The following is a 14,594-nucleotide window of genomic DNA, read 5'->3' as shown; positions in this document are numbered from 1 at the left end:
TCAAAATGTAAATAAAGACTATTTCTTAAAAAAGAAAAAAAATCCTCAAACGTCATCACTTCAGTGCACACATACTAACTATCCCTGGGACAGTGGCCTTCAAACTAGTCAGTGGTTCTTAAAGTTAAGTGTGAATAACTCTAACCCTTGTGCAGTCAATAAGGAAACCCGGACACTGCTGCGGCCTTCCTGTTTTCAGGCAGCCGGAAAGATGGTGGACATTCAGACAGAACGTGTGTACCAAAAGCAACTGACCATCTTTCAAAATAAGAAAAGGTTCCTGCTTGGAGAAACTGGCAAAAGAAAAGCTCCCTCGATACTATAAGAACATTGGTCTGGGCTTCAAGACTCCAAAGGAGGCCATCGAGGGCACTTCCATTGATAAGAAATGCCCTTTTACGGGTAACGTCTCCATTCGAGGGTGGATCCCGTCTGGCGTGGTGACCAAAATGAAGATGACCATTGTCATCCGCCGAGACTACCTTAACTACATCCGAAAGTACAACCGCTTCAAGAAGCGCCATAAGAACATGTCCGTGCACCTTTCTCCCTGCTTCAGGGACGTCCAGATCGGTGACATCGTCACAGTGGGTGAGTGCAGGCCCCTGAGCAAGACCGTGCGCTTCAACGTCCTCAAGGTCACCAAGGCCGCTGGCACCAAGAAGCAGTTCCAGAAGTTCTGAGCCTGGGCCTCTGCCTGCCGCCCCAAACACAATAAAGTGATTTTCCCAGTCAAAAAAAAAAAAAGTGTGAATAAGAGTCAACTGATCACCGAAGAACTGGTGCTTTTGAACTGTGGTGTTGGAGAAGACTCTTGAGAGTCCCTTGGACTGCAAGGAGATCCAACCAGTCCATTCTAAAGGAGATCAGTCCTGGGTGTTCATTGGAAGGACTGATGTTGAAGCTGAAATTCCAATACTTTGGCCACCTCATGCGAAGAGTTGACTCACTGGAAAAGACTCTGATGCTGGGAGGGATTGGGGGCAGGAGGAGAAGGGGATGACAGAGAATGAGATGGCTGGATGGCATCACCGACTCGATGGACGTGAGTTTGAGTGAACTCCAGGAGTTGGTGATGGACAGGGAGGCCTGGCGTGCTGTGATTCATGGGGTAGCAAAGAGTCAGAGTCATGGGTATAGAAAACAAATTTATGGTTACCGTGGGATGGTAGGGAAGGATAAACTGGGAGACTGGGATTGATGAATACATACTACTAAATATAAAATAGATAACTAGAAAGAACACCCTACTGTACAGCATGGGGAAATGCTACTCAATACTCTATAATGACCTATATGGGAAAAGAATCTAAAAAAAAGCTGGATATGTGTATGTGTATAACTGATTCACTTTGCTGCACACCTGAAACTCATACATTTTAAATAAACTACACTTCAGTAAATTTTTTTAAAAAAAGAATCAACTGAGAAAGTCATTAAAATACATCTTCTGCCTTATAATAATCTCCCTGAGATTATGATTTGGAAGTTCAAGGGTGAGGTCTAGGAATCTAATTTGTAGCGAGTCTGAGTCTGATACAGATGATCTGTGCACAGCCGGGATGGTCCTTCCCTGGGTGCCTGTGGCCCCTTGGACGTACCTATCAGAGCCCCTCACAGTGTTCTGTGGCTTCTGTCCCTGTTCTGGCTCCTTTCCTGGGGTGGGGTCCCACCTCAGCTGCCTGGAATCCCCCACACCCGGCACAGAGCCTGCCATAGGCCAGACACTGGATACTTAGATCTGATGAATGACTCACTGTCTCTCGGCCATGCATGGAATGCCCAATAATCAGAAGAGAATCATAGAGCATAGAAAAGACTACTCTGGAAATGAAAGGCCCTGACCTTGTCTGCAAGGAAAGCCACGGGCAGTGTCACCCCCGTAGCCTGCACGGGCTCCCTGGGCTTGGAGACTATGTCAGAACCTGCAGGGGGTGAGGGGGTGGGGCAGTGACTGCAGGAGGTCTGGAGGGACAAGGAGATTCAGGGGATTGACAGTAATAACCAAGGTCCTGAAACGCCACAGGAGAGCACGAGGGTGGCCGGGACAACCCTAGGAACATCCGCTGGCTCTTTGAACGCTTCCAACCAGCTACTCAAGGAAAGCATCCTCGCCAGAGAGGCGGGCGGACAAGCCTGGGCAGTGTGGCCGGGCTGGGGGACTGCCAGCACCTGGGCCGGCCGCTCAAGAAGCACAGGGGCTTTTTTGTGAGGAAACAGAACAGGGAACAATCCTGGCAGGCAGCGTGCTCCCCGAGGCAGTCAAGAGGCTTCCCGTTTAGTCGCTCTTACTTCCCAGATGCCGGTGTGTCTGTTGGCTTCGAGCTCCTGCTAATTAAAGGAAGCTTGTGTGGTTTCGGTGCTGGTACCCTGGTCCCAGGGGTCTTCACCGCAGTGCCGCTGCCATCGGTAGAATCCATTCGGCTCCCACCCAAAAGTCAGGCTGCACTTCCAAGCCTGGAGGTGAAACAAGTCCCCTGCCCCGACGTCTGGGGCTCACATGTCAGCTCCACATTTCTCCCCGTTTCCCTGGCCTGGCAGCTCCAGGGGCGTGCTTTGGAGGTTGGGTGGGAAACCTGCCAAAATGAACAGCAAAAGAACTCCTGGGAACCATCCACCAGCCTCCAGACCCAGGGGCTGCAGGGTAATCGGCTTGTGTAACGGGCTGGAAGTCCTTCGTAACCCATCCCCACCACTGTGCTGCACTGTTGTAACTTTATTTGAGCCTGACCTTATAAACAAATTTTTATGAAGCCGGAGTAAAGGTGCCTCAAGCAGAGGTGAGCGGGTTTCCCCAGGAGTCAGTAAAAATTAGACCCGAGGTACCACAGTCTTCATTAAATGCTGCCAGGGAACTTCCAATGGTCCAGTCTGCTCTTCAAGCCTTCCACCACAGGCCAGGGCAGAGGGCAGACCCACACTCATGGCTGGGGAGGGAACCAGGGCCGACCGGCTGCGAGAGACAGGCTCTGGGGTGAGCTGGAGTGGAACCCTCTCCTTTTTCAGTTCCCAAGCATCACCCTGGGGCAGGCTAGTCCAGGGGTAAGCTGCCTGACGCCCTCAGAGGCTAGCCCCCAGGGAGTTCCTTAGGGCCCTGCACTGCCCCAGCCCCCGGCAAATCCTGCAGCCCCACCTTCCTTCCTTCACCCTTTCCCATTTTCCCCACCCTGGTGATGTGCTCACTCTGTGTGCAGAGTCATCACAGAGTATGTTTGTGGACACACACACACGGAGATCTTGATCACACCTTTATAATAAGACAGGGATGGTTATTGCCCATTTACAGAGGACAAAATTAAGGCAGAGAAAGACAGCAGAGCCAGAATTCAATCTCTTATTTTTTTTGGCCTCCAAGCCCAGCATTCTTTCTGCTAAACCACATTGTCTCGCTGGGCTTCCTGTTCTAATTAACTCATTTACATCAAGCTGTTTTGGACTCAGTGTGCTTTCATTTCTAAGAGTATATGCATTTTACAAGCATATTCCAAATTCCCCCTCTTTTTCTCCTCCAACAGTCTTGACGCAGACGAGTTGGCTAATAACAGTTCATCATGGAATAACAGATGTTACAGGGGATATTACTGAAGGAAAGTCACCCTTAAGATTATGCCACTCAAGCAGTAACTCCAACCCCAAACAGGAAAAAAGAAAACAATGTAGAAAACCGTCCCTGAGATAGTTTTTGGCTCCCATGATGCTTTTTAAGTGGCAAAATTTGACTCTTCCATTGAATTGTTCTTTTCAGCCCAGCTCAAAATCAGTTAAAAAATGAAATGAGCATGGTTTGGGATTTATACGTGCATTCGGCTATATTTAATTTGGGTAACCAATGTGAACCTACTGTGCAGTACATGGAACTCTGCTTAATATTATGCTGCAGCCTGGTTGGGAGGAGAGTTTGTGGGGGGAGAATGGACACATGTATATTTGTGGCATGGCTGAGTCCCTTCGGTCTCCGTCTGAAACTCACAACATTGTTTGCCAATAGGCCATACCCCAGTAGAAAATAAAATGTTTTCTGTTTTTTTTAAAAAATTAAAAAAAAAAAAAAAGAATAACCAGCAAGGATCTACTGTACAGCACAGGGAACTCCACTCAGTGTTATATAGCAGCCTAGATGGGCGGGGAGTTTGGGGAAGAATGGATACATGTATATACATGGCTGGGTCCCTTTGATGTCCACCTGCACCTATCACAACATTGTTCATCAGCTATACTTCAATATCAAATAAAAAGTCAAAAAAATTAAATGAGTAAGAACATAAAGTATAAGAGAAGTGCTTTAAAGGGACACCCGTATCATTACCAGTTGTAAAGGAAATGTGGAAATTATGGGGCCCAAAGTCACAGACAAGATTCTTTCCAGTGGTTTGATTCTACGTCTTAGAACCAACCAGACTGTGGGTAAAGACGTGACGAGGCTCTCGGCCCTAGGGTTGGGTAGGATTCCTGGAAGTGAGGTACACCACGGGACCGCTGAGCATCGGGGTCAGCTGGGACCACGCGCTCTGAGCCAGCGGATTTTGAGAACCATTAAAAGAAAACACAGTGCCGCCCATCCTGGTTGGATGCCCTGCTCTCCTGGGGCTTGTGGGACCAGACTTCGGTTAGCAGGAGTGCCAACCACCAGCTTGTGGGGTTTGCCCTGTGTAACAAGGTTGGGTGGAGCCCTTACTGAAATCTAAGGAAACGCGGCTTGGAAACTGGAGTCCTCTTTGCCAGGCCTGCCTCAAATGCAGCCACTGTGCTGGAGAAGCCAGTTCAGGCCCTGTTCATATGAGCATCAGTGTTTCTTGGACAGAGACTTCTCCCCCTCTCCTGCCTGCCTCCCACGGCCTGGATGCGTTCCCTTTGACCGCCAAGGAAGACGAGGAAGAAAAGTGCAGAGTCCTGATCCAGCAGGTTCCTAGCATCTGACCAAAATCTTGGACCTCGAGTAGATGGATACAGAGAAACTGGAAACAGAATCAGTTTGAAAAGAGCATCTTGTACTGAGCTGTTCCAAGCTCAGGAAGAGCTCCCAGCATCCAGAGTCTGTTAGAGGAGTTTGTTGTACATGATTCAGAGCCACATGGATTAAGTTTCCCTCAAAATATACATCAATTTGAAAATTAAAGGGGAAAGTGCCTGAGACAAGGCATGTTTGGATTTCTGTCAAACAGAGCTTTTGGAAGGCAATCTGGAAGCCAGGATGTGGCTTTTTAGGTCTTGCCCTGTCGTAACTGTACCTCCTCATTTTTCTTCTGGGCCATGCATGGGCCCATTCTCTGCTCTGGTCATCTCAATGCATCTTTTCCTCTTCATTGGGACTTTAGTCCAATACCGGTTGTCACCTTGCTTTCAGATATGAGTTGAGCTCAGCTTTCAAAACCTCCACGCACTTAGTCCAACTGTTCTCAAGAGCCTCCCACATCCCTCACTCTACCCAACAGTGTGAAATGTCAGAGCCGGGAGGGACACTGCAGATCATTAATGCCAATCCCGCACTGCAGACGAGAAAACCGAGGCCCAGAAAGCCACTCGCTTCCTTCAAAACTCATGGGAGTGGACCTCTGTCCCCTCACTAAGATTCTTTTTTTTTTTTTTTAACGTGGACCATTTTAAAGTCTTTACTGAATTTGCTGCAATATTGCTTCTGTTTTATGTTTCGGTTTGTTGGCCTCGAGGCATGTGGGATCTTAGCTTCCTTACCAGGGACTAAACCTATACCCCGTGCACTGGAAGTCGAAGTCTTAACCACCAGATCACCAGGGAAGCCTCTCCTCTCACCAAGATTCTAATCAGCGCCACACAGTTCATCCGCTTCGTCCTCGTCTCTCCTCGCGATTCCTTGAGTGTCATCGCAGCCTCCTCTGTGATATGTGGTCGTCACAGCCTCAGATCCTTTGACCCCCTTTCCTCTCCTGCAGACCCTGTGGCCCTTATCCTCTCCCAACACCCACCCAACAAGATCCTCCTCTTTTCTCACAACTGCTTCTTCCACTTCATCAATTTCCTTCTCTCTGTCTCCATTTTCTTTGGCTGCCCCGTGTGGCTTGTGTGACCACCGTTCCCTGACCAAAAACTGAACCAGCGCCACAGCAGTGAAAATGCAGAGTCTTAACCACTGGACTACCAGGGAACTCCCTCAGTTTCCTTCTTGAAGGACATCCTTAAGTGGTCCTTAGAGTTTGTGAGTGTTTTTTAAAAAATCCCAGTTTTACTTTGAAAAATACCTTTATTTCATCCTCAGTGGGAAATGGCAGTTTAGCTCGATATTGAATATTAGGTTGACTCCTGTTTCCCCTGAGTGAGATGAAGACATTTTCCTTTCTCTTTTGTTGCTATTGAGGAGAATCTTATCTGTAAGTCTTGTAGGAATAAAACTTAAAGTCTTGTTAAGTCTGTAGTCCTTTGTAGGGAATACATCTTTCCTTTTTGGTTGCTTTAAGATTTTATTAAGCTGAGTGCCGAAGAATTGATGCTTTTGAACTGTGGTGCTGGAGAAGACTCTTGAGAGTCCCTTGGACCGCAAGGAGATCCAGCCAGTCCATCCTAAAGGTGATCAGTCCTAGGTGTTCATTGGAAGGACTGATGCTAAAGCTGAAGCTCCAATACTTTGGCCACCTCATGCGATGAGTTGACTCACTGGAAAAGACCCTGATGCTGGGAGGGATTGGGGGTGGGAGGAGAAGGGGACGACAGAGGATGAGATGGCTGGATGGCATCACCAACTCGATGGACATGAGTTTGAGTGAACTCCGGGAGTTGGTGATGGACAGGGAGGCCTGGTATGCTGTGATTCATGGGGTCGCAGAGAGTCGGACACGACTGAGCGACTGAACTGAACTGAACTGAAGATTTTTTCGTCTTTGATGTTTTGCAGTTTGTTTACTGATCTCTGTTTTTGTCTGAGCTGGGTCTTTGTTTTGGCCCTCAGGCTGAGTAGCCCTGAGGCATGGGGAACGTTAGCTCCTCCACTGAGGATGGAAGCTTCCTCTCCTGCACTGGAAGTTGGATTCTTAACCACTGGACCACCAGAGAAGCCCCCTGTTCTGCAGCTTAATATAATGCATCTAGGTACGGATCTGTTTTTATCTTCCATGTGATTCTTTTAAATACTTTTTAATTGAAGTCTAAGATTTATTTTTTTATTGAGGTATGGTTGATTTACAATGCTGTGTTAATTTCTGCTGTCCCTCAGGGTGACTCAGTTATAATGTATATACATTTTCTTTTATATTCTTTTCCATTATAGTTTATCTTAGGACATTGAATATAGTTCTCTGTGCTCTACAGTAGCATATGACTCTTTAAACAGTAGTTTGAATCTTTTACCAATCTGGAATCATTCTCATTAATAACAATATTAACAAAAAGTTAAAAATACTGATAACCACATGTAGGTTTCTCATTTGCTCTTCTTTACACGTGTTATTTTATTTCTCATAACAGAATCTTATCATCATTTTACAATCAGGGAAACTGGGTCACAGAGAGGTTAAATTATTTGCCCAAGCTAAGGTAGTAATTGGCAGCGCCAGCTTTTGAATCTAGATGTTAAATTTTGAATATTTTTCTTCTTTCTATTACCTTTTTCTGGTACTGCTGGGAGACATATGTTGGCTCTTTTCATCCATCCTGTTTTTTGCTTGGTTTCTTTCTTTAATGTGTTTAACTTCTTTGTCTCTCTGTGGAGCGTTCTGAAATATTTCCTCAGATCTCTCTCCATTTCTCTAATTCTCTCTTCTGCGTGTCTATTCTGCTATGTAAGCATCCCTTGCAGTTTAGCTTCAGTAACCATATTTTTCATTTCAGTTCCCTCTTGCTCATTTCAGATCTTTCTACTTTTTAGAAATAATGTCTTATAATATTCTTAGGAATAGCCTTCTTTGATTTGTAAAATCATTTAAAAACACTAATTTTGTTGTCTCTATCTAGTAGTTTATCTACCATCTAAAATTTTGAAGAGTTTAACCCTGCTGTTTATTTTAGACTGCTGACTCTTACACGTGGTAGATTATTTCCTTCTGTTTTTATAATTTTTTTATTGTAAGCAGAGCTTTATTTCTCCTGTGGGAATTCTCTGTGGCCTGGAGTGTTGGAGTTTAATGTCAGAGTGATTTTATATTTGCTTCTGCCAGGTATCCTAGGGGTATCACTTGCAGAATACCAATTTTATGTTAATTTCTTGGCTTGGGGTTTTCCTCCGATGCAGGTAGTGGCTATTTGGACTCTAAACTTGTGCCAGGCACATGACTGGGGTTGTGATTTTGCTTAGGGGACTGTCCTTCCCCATTTGGAATCAGAGCAGAGATGAGCTTCCTTGATGTCTTTCTGAGTTGATTTTTGGCTTTTCTGGGAGCATCTGGGTTTCATGTAGGGGACTCAATTCCAACCCCTCATTTCACCCAGACTGGAAGCCTCATCTCGACCCTGCATGGGTGTTAGAGTCCAAGTCCACAGCCATTTGTGTGTGGGATCATCACCCCAGGACCACTGCAGTATAAGTCCCAGAGTCTGCTCTCCCAGCTTTCAGGAAATCTGGAAATTTCCTGTTCTATTAAGTTTGTCCGTGTTTTATTTTTTTATTTTTAAAAGTCATGATAAAATACACATAGCATAAAATTCACCACTCTTAACTAGTTCCCATTGTTGTGCAGCTATCACCTCCATCCATCCACAGAACTCCTTTCATCTTGCAAAATTGACATTTTTGTATCCATGAGACAATATAGCTCCTCATCTCCCGCTTCCCCAACCTCTAGTACCCACCATTCTACTTCCCGTCTCTATGAATTTGCCTCCCATAAGTGGAATCATACAATTTATCCTTTTGTGACTGGTTTATTTCACTTAGCATAATGTAATCAAGGGCTTCCCTGGTGACTCAGACCGTAAAGAATCCACCTGCAATGTGGGAGACCTGGGTTTGATCCCTGGGTTGGGAAGATCCCCTGGTGGAAGGCATGGCACCCCACTCCAGTATTCTTGCCTGGAGAATCTCTGAGGACAGAGGAGCCTGGCGGGCTATAGTCCTGGTGTCACAGAGAGTCAGACAGAACTGAGTGACCAAGCACAATGTCTTCAAAGTTCATCTATATTGTAGCACCTTTCAGAACTGCCTTCCTTTTTAAGACTGAGTATTATTCTATTGTATGTGTGGAGCGCATTTTGTTCATCCATTAATCCCTGGACGGACTTGGGTTGCCTCCACCTTTTGGCTCTTGCGAATAATGCTGCTAGGGATGTGGGTGTGCAAATATCTTCCCATTCTTTTGGACATGTACCCAGAAGTGGAATTGCTGATCATATGGTAGTTCTATTTTTAATTTTTGGAGGAACTGCCATATCATTTCCCATAGCAGCTGCACCATTTTACGTTCCCACCAACAGGGCACAGGGGTTCCAATTTCTCCACATCCCCACTAACACTTGCTATTTTCTGTTTTTCTGTTTTGTGTTTATAGCAGCCATCCTAATGGGTGTGAGGTGGTATCTCATTGCGGTTTTGGTTTCCATTTCTCTAATGACTAGTTGAGCATCTTTTCATGTGCTTATTGGCCATCTGTGTATTTTCTTTGGAGAAATGTCTATTGAAGTCCTTGGCCCGTTTTTAAATTTGGTTGTTTTATTGTTGCTGTTGCCATGCATCTTAAGAGTTTTATTTTAGATGAATTTTGTCAGTGTTTTTATGAGAGGATTTCTATGCTATCCTATGACTACCGACTGGATGAGGGAGTCTCTAAGATTCCCTTTCTGAAGCCCTCTGCAATTAACAGTTTCACAGCCAATGACGTTCCCTTTCTCCTCAACCTTTTCTAGAAGGTGCCCTCTCTGCTTTCTTGTCCTAACAGGGCTGGCTTTGCCCTGTATGATACCACTGTCTGTGAAACCCTCTCAAGTGTAGGGCCCAACACTCCCCTCCCACCTTGCAAACTACACTTACATCTCAGAATCAGGGTAGGGGTAGAATATTTACTAAAGACATTTTAGTCTTGGTCCCATCTCCAACTTCTGTCATCCCCTTGATGTCTGTCCTGGGAACACAGTGTTCACTGGAGCCTCAGCTTCACTGGGTGCTGTGAACAGAACCCCAACTCTGAAGATGGATATGTAGGACCTTAAAATTCCATTTCCATGGGTGACATACTTCTTAATCACTCTGCACTTCAGTCTCTTCACCTTCAAAAAAAAACATGGGATAAGAAACCTACCTTAAGGGATTTCTTGCCTGGTGGCCCAGTGGCTAAGATTTCACACTCCCAAGGCAGGGGAGTTTGATCCCTGGTCAGGGGACTAGATCCCACATGCCATGACCAAAAGCCCGCATGTCTCAACTAAAGAAGAAAGATCCTGTATGCCGCAACTAAGACCCAGCACAGGCAAATAAAATAAATAAATATACATTTTTTAAAAAGAGAAAGAAACCTGCCTTAAGAGGTAGTTGTAAGAATTAAATGGGATAATGCACTTCAGATGCCTAGCACAGGGTGAATGCTTATGAAGATATTTCAATTTCACATCACTCTTCTTTAGCATAATCACGTGTCTACAAGTCAGATTTTATTCTCACCCCAAACCATTCTCCTCTCGTGATGTATGACTCAGTGATCTCATCTGAATAACCTGCTGTATCTCACCTGTGTAAACTTCCTGAGGTTACTGTAGCAAATCAACACAAACTTGGTGGCTAGGAGGGAAAAAAATGTTATTCTCTCACAGTTCCAGAGGCCAGAAATCCAAAATCACTATTACTGAGCTGAAATTGGGGTGTTGGCAGGGCCTCACCTCCCTCCCTCAGGGAGTTCTAGGGGAGAATTCTTGCCCCTTTCAGCTCTGGTGTCTGCAGGCAGTCCTTGGCTTATGGCCACATCACTTGTCTCTGCCTTCTCTTCTGTGTGTCAGGCATTCCTTTGTAAGGACCCTTCTAATTGCATTGAGGGTTCACCTGGATAAACTGACTAATCTCTCCATCTCAAGATCCTTAACTGAATTATACTGGCATAGTTTGTTTTTTTAGCCATATAAGGTAGCAATCACAGGTTCTAGGGGTTGGGTCGTGGATATATTTTTTTGGAGCAGGGCACTGTTCAGCCCACCATACCTGCCTCCCACCTAGTTTTCCACTCCCACCGAGTGTGCTTCTCCGCTGCATCATATTGTCTCATCTTTATTCACATCCTGTTCTTTTGGGTTATCCTTGGTCCCCTGGATTCACTGCCTTGCTCCTTGCACTCCTCTCCCACAACTAGATATTCTCATTGTCATTTCCACTTTGCTTTCCTGGAGACTTTAATGCATTTCATCATGTCAGCCTTTCTTTTAAAAAAAAAATTTATTTATTTATTTGATTACACCAGGTTTTAGTTGTGGCATGAGGGATCTAATTCCCTGACCGGGAATCGAATCTGGACCCCTACAATGGGAGCACAGTCTTAGCCACTGGACCACCAGGGAAGTCCTGTCAGTCCTTTTAATTCACCCAAAGAAACAGGAGCCTTCAGGAGGGAACTCCCTTCACTCCTTTCCCTTTCCTCTAAAGTATGAACACATTTCTTCCCTCTTTTCCTGCCTCCCTCTCTTTTTCTTATCTGTCTCTCCTTGGGGGTAAGAATTGTGTTGATGGGGGTGGGATGACAGGAAGAATGCTGGGGGTCCCAACCACAGACCGACGTTGAGGTGGGCTCCCAGACATCTGGGAAGGTGGTGTCTCTCCTTGGTTTAGCCAACACAACTGTCAGTACAGCCTGAGTCCAAGCCAGCTCAGCAGGAGGTGCTGGTAGGGCTCTGGATGCTGGGGGTGAGGGTGGGGGTGCTGACATCCCACTAAAACCAGGGTGTCAGACTACAAAAAGCAGATGGCGCTGCAGACCAGTCTGTTTTCCTACAGGTTCTTAGATTTCTCTGGATATCTTCCAAACTGATTAAATATTTCAGAGGAGGGGGGTGGATGGGAAGGGATTCTGCATTTTGGATCCACGGGGGCATTTTAGAGTCAAAGCCTTAATAAGCCTCTCTAGTTTATACACTGTTGTTGTTGTTTAGTCACTGGTCATGTCTGACTCTTTTGTGACTTCATGGACTAAAGCCTCCCCAGGCTCCTCTGCTCATGGGATTTCCCAGGCAAGAATATTGGAGCAGGTTGCCATTTCCTTCTGCAGAGGATCTTCCCAACCCGGGGACTGAGTCCACATCTCTTGAATATCCTTCATTGGCAGGCAGATTCTTTACCCACAGTGCCACTCTTACTCTGATCGACGTCCTTTGGTCTAATGAGTAAAACCTATTTACACCCTGGGACCTAGAGATCGGAGTGTTGACATTTCATTCTTCCTGGACCTGGTCCCATGAAAGCCTATCGGCTGGACCCTCTTGTGGCACTCACAGTATTAATACAGTCCGGGTGACAAGGCTGGACATCTGCAGCAAGATTATTTTAAGGACTTTTTTATACCTGCCCCAATCCTGGCCCATCCCAACCAAGCGTATAGAAAATATGACCATTTCTCTGGGGAAAAAAGAAGAAGAAGAAGCCTTCAGTGAAGATTTAAAGCAATTTAGAAGCAATTCACTTGGTTTTGGAAATGAGAAATGGTTGTCCTTGAAGCTTGAAGACACTATCTCCAGGGGACCCATCCTGTGATAATGGGATATGTGAGGTAAGACCCTAATAGGAACCCCAGTTCTGTTTCTTAGGTTTTTTCTAGTGAACTGAAAATCACATCCCTTCACCTTTTCTCTAGCTTCCCGACTCGTTTCATCTTGCAAGCTGGAACTGAAGCCAGCTTGAGCCCTTGGTGGAGGGGAAGGGAGAGAACCAGAGAGGGTGTCTCAAAGGACCCTCCTGTCTCCGATTGGTTTAGAGTTTCCACCGGGCAAAGCTGAGCAGGCGGTCGGGGGTGAACAGTGCATTCCTGATCCCGGAAGGACACTGTCGGCCAGGGATGGGCTCTCAGCTCCCAAATCAGAACCAGTAATTTCATCTATTTTTTTTTAATACTGTATTGTTATTTTTGTTGATTCTTTTTATATTTATTTTTGGCCATGCTGTGTCCATGTTGCTGTATGGGACTCCTCCCTGGTGTGGTGCTAGGCTTCTCATCATGTCATTGCAGTGACTTCTCTTATTGCGGAGCACAGGGTCTAGAGCGTGTGGGCGCATTAATTGCTGCTACCAGGCTCTAGAGCACAGGCTCAGTATTTGCAGCACAGGGGTTTAGTTGTTCCGCGGCACATGGGATCTTCTCGGATCAGGGATCGAACCCATGTCTCCTGCACTGACAGACAGAGTCTTTACCACTGAGTCACCAGAGAAGCTCCAGAAGCAATAATTTTAAAAGAACCTGTCCTGGGACTTCCCCAGTGGTCCAGTGGCTAAGACCCCCATGTTCCCAATGCAGGAGGCTCAACTTCGAACCCTGGTCAGAGGATTAGATCCTGCATACCCCTGGAGAAGGAAATGGCAACCCACTCCAGTATATCCTTGCCTGGAGAATCCCATGGATGTAGGAGCCTGGAGGGCTGCAGTCCATGGGGGTCGCAAAGAGTCGGACACGACTGAGCTACTTCACTCCACCACAACTAAGGTTCCACCTGCCGCAACTAAGACCCAACACAACTGAAAAAATAAATAAATACTTCTTAAAATTTTAAAAAATAAAAAGACCTGTCCTATTCGTCTCCCTGACAGCCTGTACGATGTACCCTCAGCCTCCGATGCTCTGCTTCATCCTCTGACTTCCTGATCCCTGGACTTCTGTCTTATGGTGGTTTCACATTCCCAGCTTGGATGAGACATTTGAGCCCACTCCTCTGGAACTAACAGTGCCTACCCTGCTTTCTGCTCTACCCGTTTATCGTATCTTCTGGTCCAGTTCAGCCTCCCTTGTCTAGTCCTTGCCCTGGGAGTCACCCCAGGCTGACAGATGGAATCCGAACATTGCCAGCCTCGTTCAGCACGTTCTGGACAGCTTCCCCAAGGCACCTTCCAGGCATCACCCTCTCCCCAAACCTGCTCCTTGATTCTGTATTTTTTTAATCGGAGCTTCGTTGTTTTACAATGTTGTGTTAGTTTCCAGTGTACAGCAGAGTGAATCCGCCACAAGTATCCATATATCCCCTTTTTTGGGTCCACTTCCCATTTAGGTCAGCACGGAGCATGGAGTAGAGTTCCCTGTGCTGTGCAGTGGCTTCTATTCAATTATCTATTTTATATGCGGCATCAGTAGTATATTCGAGTCAACCCCACCACCCAATCCATCCCCCCAACCTTTCGTTCCTCCTTGGTATCCATGTATCTGTTCTGCGCCTCTATGTCTGCTTTGTAAAAAGATTGTCTGTACCAACTTTTTCAGATTCCAGATATATGCATTAATATATAATATTTGTTTTTCTCTTTCTTGTCCTGTATTTGTTTTCAAATTGAGGGATAGTTGCTGTGTCATGTTACAAGAATACAACACAGTGCAAGTTGCTGCTGCTGCTGCTGAGTCACTTCAGTCGTGTCCGAATCTGTGTGACCCCGTAGACAGCAGCCCACCAGGCTCCCCCGTCCCTGGGATTCTCCAGGCAAGAACACTGGAGTGGGTTGCCATCTCCTTCTCCAATGCATG

At 46.0% G+C, this 14,594-nt stretch overlaps 1 pseudogene; it reads left to right on the top strand.

Annotated features, from left to right (window-relative positions):
* The first annotated feature begins 211 nt into the window (after positions 1-211).
* On the top strand, positions 212-737 carry LOC129549234 (small ribosomal subunit protein uS17 pseudogene; annotated as a pseudogene).
* The last annotated feature ends 13,857 nt before the right edge of the window (positions 738-14,594 follow it).

Source organism: Moschus berezovskii, chromosome 26 (genome assembly GCF_049115385.1).
Source record: "Moschus berezovskii isolate FMDL1 chromosome 26, NW_MosBer_1.0, whole genome shotgun sequence".
NCBI lineage: Eukaryota > Metazoa > Chordata > Mammalia > Artiodactyla > Moschidae > Moschus > Moschus berezovskii.
The sequence above is the reverse complement of the archived record's forward strand: the minus strand, read 5'-3'. Positions and strand labels throughout refer to the sequence as shown.